We start from the raw sequence: 8924 nt of genomic DNA, 5'->3' as shown, positions 1-8924 counted from the left end.
ATTAAAGATATACGAAACTCTATCCAAAACTGACACCCTTTTACTATTTCGTCCATATCTTTTTATCTACAAAATATTTTAATCTGATTCCAATTGCATTAGAAAGTAGAATTCAAGAGCTTTCCAACGACATATTATATGACTTATTTGGGCTTCTAGATCAAAAGATATGATTAAAACAAAATCCACAAAAAACTGTCTTGTCGCGAAACGACAGGCTTGTCGCCTCGCGACAGACTCTGTCGCCTGGCGACAAGATAAAAATCTGGCGACAAGGTCGGTTTGATTAGCGACAGAGTGGAGTTTTATTCCTTATCAAATTCTATGATTTTCCGGACTTTTTCCTTATAAATAGGGTCTCAAACCTCTGTTTTTATTCATCGACAATCAATTCTCTCCATCAACTCTCATCATCAATTCTCTCTATCAACTCTCATCAAGAATTAATTAATTCTTATTTCTTTCTCTCTATTTCTAAACTACCTTTTTACATACAATATTCCGCATTCACAAGATCTTGAGACACCTAGCCAAGTTCGAAGTTGCCTTCGCCCTAGACGTGAAAGGTTGATATTTTCTGAGGGTTTGGTCCAAAACTAGTCTAAACTTTATTTAATTTGATTTCAATTTAATTCTTTAATTGTTCTTTATTATTTTCATTGAAGTTTACTAACTTGTGTATTTTGTTATTAGAAAGAGGTGCGAGGCTTCAAAGTAAGTAGATTAGCTTACTCTCTATTTCTTTCACAATGTAGATTGCATGCTTATTATTGTTAATTCCTAGTATGTAACACCCCAATAATTCTCTCTTTAAACCTCTGAGGACCCTGAACAATATTCAAGAGAATTACTGGCGTGCTACCGCCACGTGTTCAAACGTTAAGGCTTTATCAGAAAATAGCAGTGGGGTATTTTAGTGTATGATCACAGTGGGGTTCAAGTTTGGGGTTATCGTAATGCTTGAAATATTCCCTACAGTTTTTGGCGACTCCACTGGGGAGGATTTCTATTTATATTCCTGAAATTTATTATTAATTTTGGCAATTATTTAGAATGAGCGGATGAGACTCGAAAAATTCTAAGTATTTCATGTGCGTGATTTGATTAACATTATTGTCATATGCATTAAAAGGTCCTCATGGGAGCACCCCATGAGTCAATCCATAGGAATTTTACACGTAGGAAACTTGAGAAATATCTTTCATGACTAGAATCGAAAAGATGGTGCGAAATCTGGAAAATTCGAAGAACACAGAAACTTGCCAAGGCATGTAGGAACTAGCGTCTAGAAAACAGGGCTTGTCGCCCGTAAAAAGTTTCCGTCGCCTGGCGACAGTTCTGTCGCTTGGCGACAAAAGCTTTTTTGCGGCGACAGTCCCTGTAGTCTGGCGCCAAGTTCTTCCAATACCGAGCCAGGGGTCTGTCTTCTTGCTTTGACCATTTCTAGTGTTGTTGGCTCTATTTTGCTTATTGATTGAGTCATTTTCTCACTTTTCTGAACCCATATGTGTTCTACATATGGAAAAGAAGTAGTACTTTTTTAAGTTGTCTACATTCCAAGTTCTAGGCAAGCGTCTGCCGTCTGGGGTTTCTAAGCGGTAGGTGCCATCCCTTACTTTTTCATAGATTCGGCAAGGGCCTTCCCAATTGGGAGTTAGCTTTCCAAGCTCATTGGCTCTACCGGTTGTCTCCATTTTTCGTAACACGAAGTCGCCAACTTTCAAAGGGCGCTTGTGTACTTTCTTGTTATAGGCTCTCGCCATTCTCAGACGGTATATCTCATGACGCAGGGCAGTATTTCCCCTGCGTTCCGGGAGGGAGTCCAGTGTCAGCCGCATGGCCTCCCAATTTGCCTCTTCATCATAAAGCATGACTCTGAGAGTTGGCTCGTAATGTTCAATGGGCAAGACGACTTCAGCACCGTATACCATGAGTAATGGGGTTTCACCGGTTGCCCTTTTGGCAGTTATCCGGATGGCCCATAGGACATGAATTAATTCTTCTGCCCATAATCGACCGGCTCTTTCACTTTTCTTTTTGATGCCGTCTGAGATGAGTTTGTTGAAGGCTTCAACTTGGCCGTTTGTTTGGGGTCGGACGACTGATGCAAAACAGTTTGAGATCCCTTGATCTCCCAACCAAGTCTTGAGCTGAGGCGTTTCAAATTGAGGGCCATTATCAAACACCATAGACATAGGTACCCCAAACCGGGTGATGATGTTCTTCCAAATGAAAGAGATGACATCCTTTGTCTTGATGTTCTTGACCGCCTCCACCCACTTGGTGAAATAATCCACAACCACCAGAATATAACACTTTTCGCCTGATGCAGGCGTATAAGGACCTAGAATGTCCATGCCCTACTTAGCAAATGGGACTGGGGTGTGGATTGTCGTCAGATCAGTAGCCGAGTGGTGAATAAGCTTGCCAAACTTCTAACATTTGTCACGTTTCTTCACCAGCTCTTTGGCATCTGCCTCAAGAGTAGGCCAAAAATAATGTCGTTTGGCTCTGACGGCTAGGGACCTGCCGCCTATATGGGAGGCGCAGTATCCGCATGCAACTCTTCGAGAACTTCCTTCCCCTTTTCTGGGTAACACACTTCAATAAAGGTTTAAGGAAACCAGCCTTGAAGAGCTCCCCGTTTCTCATCTCGAAATTTGCTGCTCGTTTCTTCATGACGGCTGCTTCCTGTGGTGAATCAGGGAGCGTGCCGTCTATTAAATATGCCCGGATGCCATCCATCCAGGTAGAGCTTCGGTCTAAAATTCCAATGGGTTCTTCATATATACTTGTTTTTTCCAGAACTTCCCAAAAGATTGACCGAGGCGTATCACAACAGGCAAAAGATGCCAATTTGGACAATGCATCCGCATGGTTGTTGTCTGACCTGGGCACCTGACTCAGACGGAATTCTTCAAGTGCCCCAGCCTCTTCTTTGACTGCCTGAAGATATTTGATCATAGCCGGATGAGTTGCTTCATATCTACCCTCATACTGACTAACGACCAACTGTGAATTAGAAAAGGCGTCAATCTTTGTTGCCCCTGCTACCTTACACATGCGGATTCCGGCTAGCAGGGCTTCATACTCTGCCTCCTTGTTTGAGGCCTGAAACTTGAACCGTAGTGCATATTCAAATTTGTCTCCTTCAGGGGACTCATAGATAATGCCTGCACCACAGTCGTTCTTCGTAGAGCTCCCGTCTACATACACCTTCCAAACCTGATCAAGATTATCCGGAGAAACCGGACGAGTCATCTCAACAATGAAGTCGGCAAACGCCTGACCTTTCACTGCCTTTCTTGGTTCATAGGAGATTTCAAGACTTTGCATTTCAATAGCCCATTTCAACGTTCTGCCGGATGACTCCAATGTAGACATTGGCCGCTTGAGGGGATGATCGGTGTAGATTACAACCGGATGTGCCAGAAAATAAGGCTTCAGCTTCTTGAATGCCATATACAGAGCAAGGCCAAAATTTTCAACCATGGGGTACCAGAGTTCAGCATTTTTTAGCACATGGCTAATGAAATAGACCGAGAGTTGGATGCCGTCTCTCTCAGCAAGGAGAATAGAACTGAGGGCATGGTCTGAGACGGCTAGGTACATGTATAACATCTCCTTGGGCAAGGGGCTAACAAGCCTTGGCAAAGAGTGCAGATGTTCTTTCAGTTTCTGAAAGGTCGTCTCAGCATCATCCCCCCATTCAAATGTAGTCTTCTTCCTGATTGCTTGGAAGAAGTAAAGGCATTTATCACCTGATCGGCTGAGGAACCTCCCCAATGCTGCCAGGCAACCAGTTAGTCTTTGTACTTCCTTGACAGTGCGGGGTGACTTCATGTCAATCACCACCTGTATCTTCTCAGGGTTAGCCTCTATCCCCCTTTGCTCAATCAGAAATCCGAGAAACTTCCCAAACTCAACACCAAAGACGCATTTCTTGGGATTTAACATAACCTTATGCCGCCTGAGTGTGGTGAAAGTTTCTCGGAGGTCAGCAAGGTGATCCGCCTGCTGCTTGGATTTGATTATTATGTCATCAATGTACACCTCTACGTTCCTCCCAATTTAATTAATGAAGACTGTATTAATCATCAGTGACGAAGGCCGTCTTCTCTTGATCTTTTTTCCACAGGGGTATCTGATGGAAGCCGGAATAGGCATCCATGAAACTCATCAGGGCATGACCAGCCGTAGAATCGACTAAGTTGTCAATCTTTGGAAGCGGATAACTGTCCTTCGGACATGCCTAGTTGAGGTCTGTGTAATCAACACACATACGCCAGGTACCATTCGACTTCTTTACAAGCACAACATTCGCCACCAAGTCGGGGAAATTACATGGCCGAATGAACCCAGCATCCAACAGCTTTTTGACTTCGGCAGCTGCCGCCTGACTTCTTTCCTCGCCTTGATTTCTCTTCTTTTTCTGGATGGGCTTATTTTTTGGATCCACGGCGGGTTTGTGGACAGCGAGATCCGGGCTGACGCTTGGCATCTCTTCCACTTCAAAGGAAAAAATGTCTTTGAATTCCTTCAACAGAAGGTGCAAATCTGCACCTAAGTTAGCATAAGCAACCGTCCCAACCTTTACAGTACGCTCTGGACAGCTGTCATCCAAAGCGAGGTCAATGTTTTCACCAGCCGGTTGGGGGCGGAGCTCATCTGACCGCTCTCCGGTCAGTGATTGCTATTTTTTCTCTTTCTTCACCTCCACCAGCTGAGCAGCTTTTCTTTTCTTTTCGGCTGCTGGTGGGGCTGGGTTGGCATCCTTGACATTGTCAAGGTCTATTGGTTCCTGCCCTTGGCCGTTTGGGGCCACAGTATCTTTGACGGCTGAGAGGTAACACTCCCAGGCCGTCTTCTGATCCCCGTTGAAGGAACCAACATAGCCATCATCCCTCTCATACTTGATGAGCATGAGGGAAGGGATGATTACAGCCTAGGCTTCGTTGAGGGTGGGACAACCTAAGATGATGTTATAGGCGGTCAGTTCCTCAACGACCAAGAATTTGACGACCAGATGTCGTCCTTCTCCTTTCTCTCCCAGCCGGATGAGTAAGTCAATCTTACCGACTGGGTAAACCATCCCACCCCCAAAACCTACTAAGGAGTGGGTTACCGGATGCATGCTGCTGGGCTTGTATTTCAGCTTTTGTAAGCACCAGAGGCTAATGATGTCCGACGAGCTGCCGATGTCTATAAGGATCCGCTCAACTAGCTGATTGGCGACCTTACATTCAATGACGACCGGGTCGTCATGCGGACGGCGGACGCTTCCCCTGTCCTTCTCAGTGATCAGGACGTCTGGGAAGGTGGAACTAGCAGACGCCTACTCATCATCATCCTTGTCCATCTTTCAAAGATTGCTTTTGGTGCACTGGATGGTAGGGCCACCACATGAGAACCCGCCTGCTATAGTGTAGACCGGCTCCTTATCGGTGTCCGAACTACTAGTAGGTTGGGGAGTCTTGGACGAGTGCCCTTTGTTCTTCTTTTTAGTCCCTCCTGGGAACTTAGAAATGTATGAATTTAACATCCCTTTGTCAACCAGACGGTCCAACGCTTGTTGAAGGCTGAAGCAGTCGTTGGTGTCGTGGCCAACTTCCTCATGGTATTGGCAGAATTTGTTCTTGTTCCGTGACTGGACGGAACTCTTCATTGGGTTCGGCTTCTCAAGAGACAACCGGTCCTTTATCTCTATGAGGATGGAGTTGCAGTCCTTGTTAAACTCGTACTTGGGGACGTATGGTTTAAATTCTTTCTTTTTCTTCTGGGACGGCTGGTTAGAATCACTAACCGCCCAGACTTCTTTTCTCTTCTTGCTCTCTTCTTTCTTTTTCGCCGGCTGAGCAGACCGGCTTTCTTTTTGTTTGTCAGACTTCTTGGAGTCCGACTGGCTACCAGGCGTACATAGGTCGGTTGCTAGAATATAGCTTTCCGCCTCCCTCAAGGCCGCCTGCAGTGTAAATGCCCCTTTTCTGACGATATCAAAATTAAAGTTCGACCCGTCTCTCAGACCCTTAAAGAAGTTTGTGAATGCTACCTCGTCAGACAATCCCTGGATCTGGATTCTGACCAGGTTGAACCGCCTGACATAAGAGCGTAGCCCTTCTCTCTCACCCTGCTTAATGGTGCTCAAGTCAAGACTTGTTTTCTTAGCAGGGATGTTCATTGAGAAGTTGGTGGCAAACAAGAAGGCTAGCTTCTTGAAGCAATCAATAGAGCTGACTGGCAAGTTGCCAAACCACTGTTGGGCAATGCCCTTCAATGTAGCCGGGAAACATCGACACCAAGTGGCATCGTCCCAACCCTGTAAACACATGAGGTTGGTGTATGCCATTAGGTGGTCTTCTGGGTTGGAGGTACCATCATAGGTACCCACCAACACATTCTTAACATTGGCTGGTTGGGCCGCCTCGGTTATATTCTTGGTGAACGCAGAAGGTTGTTCACCAAGTTTAAGCAGACGGAGCTGCCAGTCCAATGGCTGGACGCTGTTATATGCCGCCTGACCTCCGAAGGGATGCGGCTACATAAATTGAAGGCCATACAACCTGTATTGCGCCTGGGGTGCACACGGGGCAGACCCAATCATCATCTGAGGGTCGGTGTAGACGGACTTGCCGCCTGTCCGACTCTCATGTAAGGACTGTGAGTTCCTTACAAAAGTTCCTTTGAAACTGTTTGGAAAGCTCGAGGTCGAGGCTGACTCAGACAGCTGCTGGTGTCTCCTCCGCTTAATGATGTGCCGAGCGTCGGAGACAAATTTCTTGCTGGCTTCTGGCTGATTATGCCGGGTGTGCCGTAGAGGACCCTTTGATAAAAGGATCTTAGACCAGTCAAGTCTTGCGGCTGCCCTCTCCTTCTCTTTGGGATGAGGAGTTGGCCGCTTGTCCTTTACCGGCTTCTTCCTCTCAGCTGGAGGAGTCTTTTTAGCTGGTTGACCCTTGCTAGAGCCCGCCTTGTTTTTGTTGATCATATCTTTGATTTCACCCTTGAAGGAGTTCATGAATTTCATGAGCTCGTCCCGGGTGACTGGGGCTGATCCTCTAGCCGTCTAGGTTTCCCCTTCCGGCCTCGCAGAGGGCCTGCTTGTACCCACCCGGTTAGTGTGTCGTTCCAGTCGATCTCTGGAACGGACATACTTGGAGATGAATGACCCATCCTAGGCCATATGCGTCTCCACTTCATCATCATCATCATCATCCTCATCCTCCTGGTCTGTATAGACCACCGGTTGAGGAATACTAGTGTTTTCTAGCTGAATAACCAGTTGTAGATTGTTGGGATCAGGAAGTGGTACAGACTCTTGAACCATCTTTGAGGTACTCTCCCCACAGACGACGCCAAATATTTTGGGTGTTTTTTGTCCCTTGGGAGAGTTACATCACAAAGTCTGGTCCGGCTCGAGCTGCACCTGCAAAAACACGGAGACTCCAGTTGTTGGAGCTCCGCCTCTGACGGTCAAGTTGGTAACTTAAAAAGGAATAAAGAGTGCGGAAATTTAGGTGGGTATCTGCTTGGATTCCAAGCTCAGGTGTTCTCTGATGAGAGAGAATGTGTGTCTAATAAATGATTGTAGATATCCCCAAAATGGGGGAATATCTCCCTATTTATAGGGTCGTTGGGAAAGTGCCCCTCCCTAGGTCACTCTGACCTAGGACTAGTGGGCTGCGCTGCAAAGTGCAGATTCTTGGGAATTGGGCCCTTGAAAGCCGCAATTCTGATGAAGACTTAAGATTTCCACGTGTCAGCTGATGAGTGGTCTTTGATGACCTGCCAGCCCTTGACACGTGGAGCTCTCTCATTGGTCCATGTGTCTAGGGTATTTTTACCCTAAACACTAGGGGTATAAAAGGAAATTCCTTATAAAAATGGGAGTATTAGTATGTAATTTGCAAGCGACGTTTAACAACACCCATAATCTAATATTCTAATATATGACAATAATATTCTAATATCTAACAATAATATTCTGATATATTATTATTAGTTATTATCATATATTAACCAATTTAATAATTAATAATCATATTTTCCGCCTCATATCCCACATTCCCACCCACATTCGTATGCCAAGCAAAGGTGAAAGAGGAGAGAGATTAGAGAAAACTAAACACAAAAAGTTGTTGTTGCATCATTTTTCCCTGGTAGCTTAGTTTGCCTCGCTTTTCCAGAAAATGGAGAACAGAAATCTACCGCCGCATCCGCCGGAAAATCTGTCCTCCATTTTGACCCCAACCTCAACCTTCTCTCTTCTCCAACCTCCGACGATGAATATGACATTGTTTCTCTCTCTGCAAAGTCTCTATTTTCTGATGTTGAGACCCCTCCTTTTCCGGCGGAATTGGGTGCATGATTGTAGTCGTAGATTTTCCGTTTAACTAGGTGCATGATCGGGGTGGGTAATTTTCAATTTTAAGTATATTTTGTATTCGGCAATACATGCAATTATGCAAGTATTGACAAGTCTAATGAAATAAACGTATGATTCACTATTAACGCTGTTTTGATACAACAATTGAAAAATTGTTTGAAATAATGTGTTTAAAGTACATAGTATAATTGTATTGTGCGAATTAATCTAAGATCGATGAGGAAATTATGCCCATCAATAACATTTTCTGCAATATTTTATTTATTATCAAATGCAAACTAGTATTTGGGCCTGGGCGATATCCTAGGTCATTACATTTCTTCTTGTTAATAAATGTGTTATACATATTAATATTTTGTATCAAAAGATAACATAAAATACCATATAGTTTGGTTGTGGAGAACATTTTTTTATAAATATAAGTGCATGACATGAAGGAAGAGTCACATGGCGTTGAATGGATGACGTGGTGTAATAAGAAGTTGAATGTATGATGTGGCGTATTGAAGGGGTCTACGTGACACATATACTTTCTTAAGAA

The sequence above is a fragment of the Chenopodium album genome, chromosome 10, assembly GCF_948465745.1.
Source record: "Chenopodium album chromosome 10, dcCheAlbu1.1, whole genome shotgun sequence".
Classification (NCBI taxonomy): domain Eukaryota; kingdom Viridiplantae; phylum Streptophyta; class Magnoliopsida; order Caryophyllales; family Amaranthaceae; genus Chenopodium; species Chenopodium album.
This window is presented reverse-complemented; position numbering follows the sequence as displayed.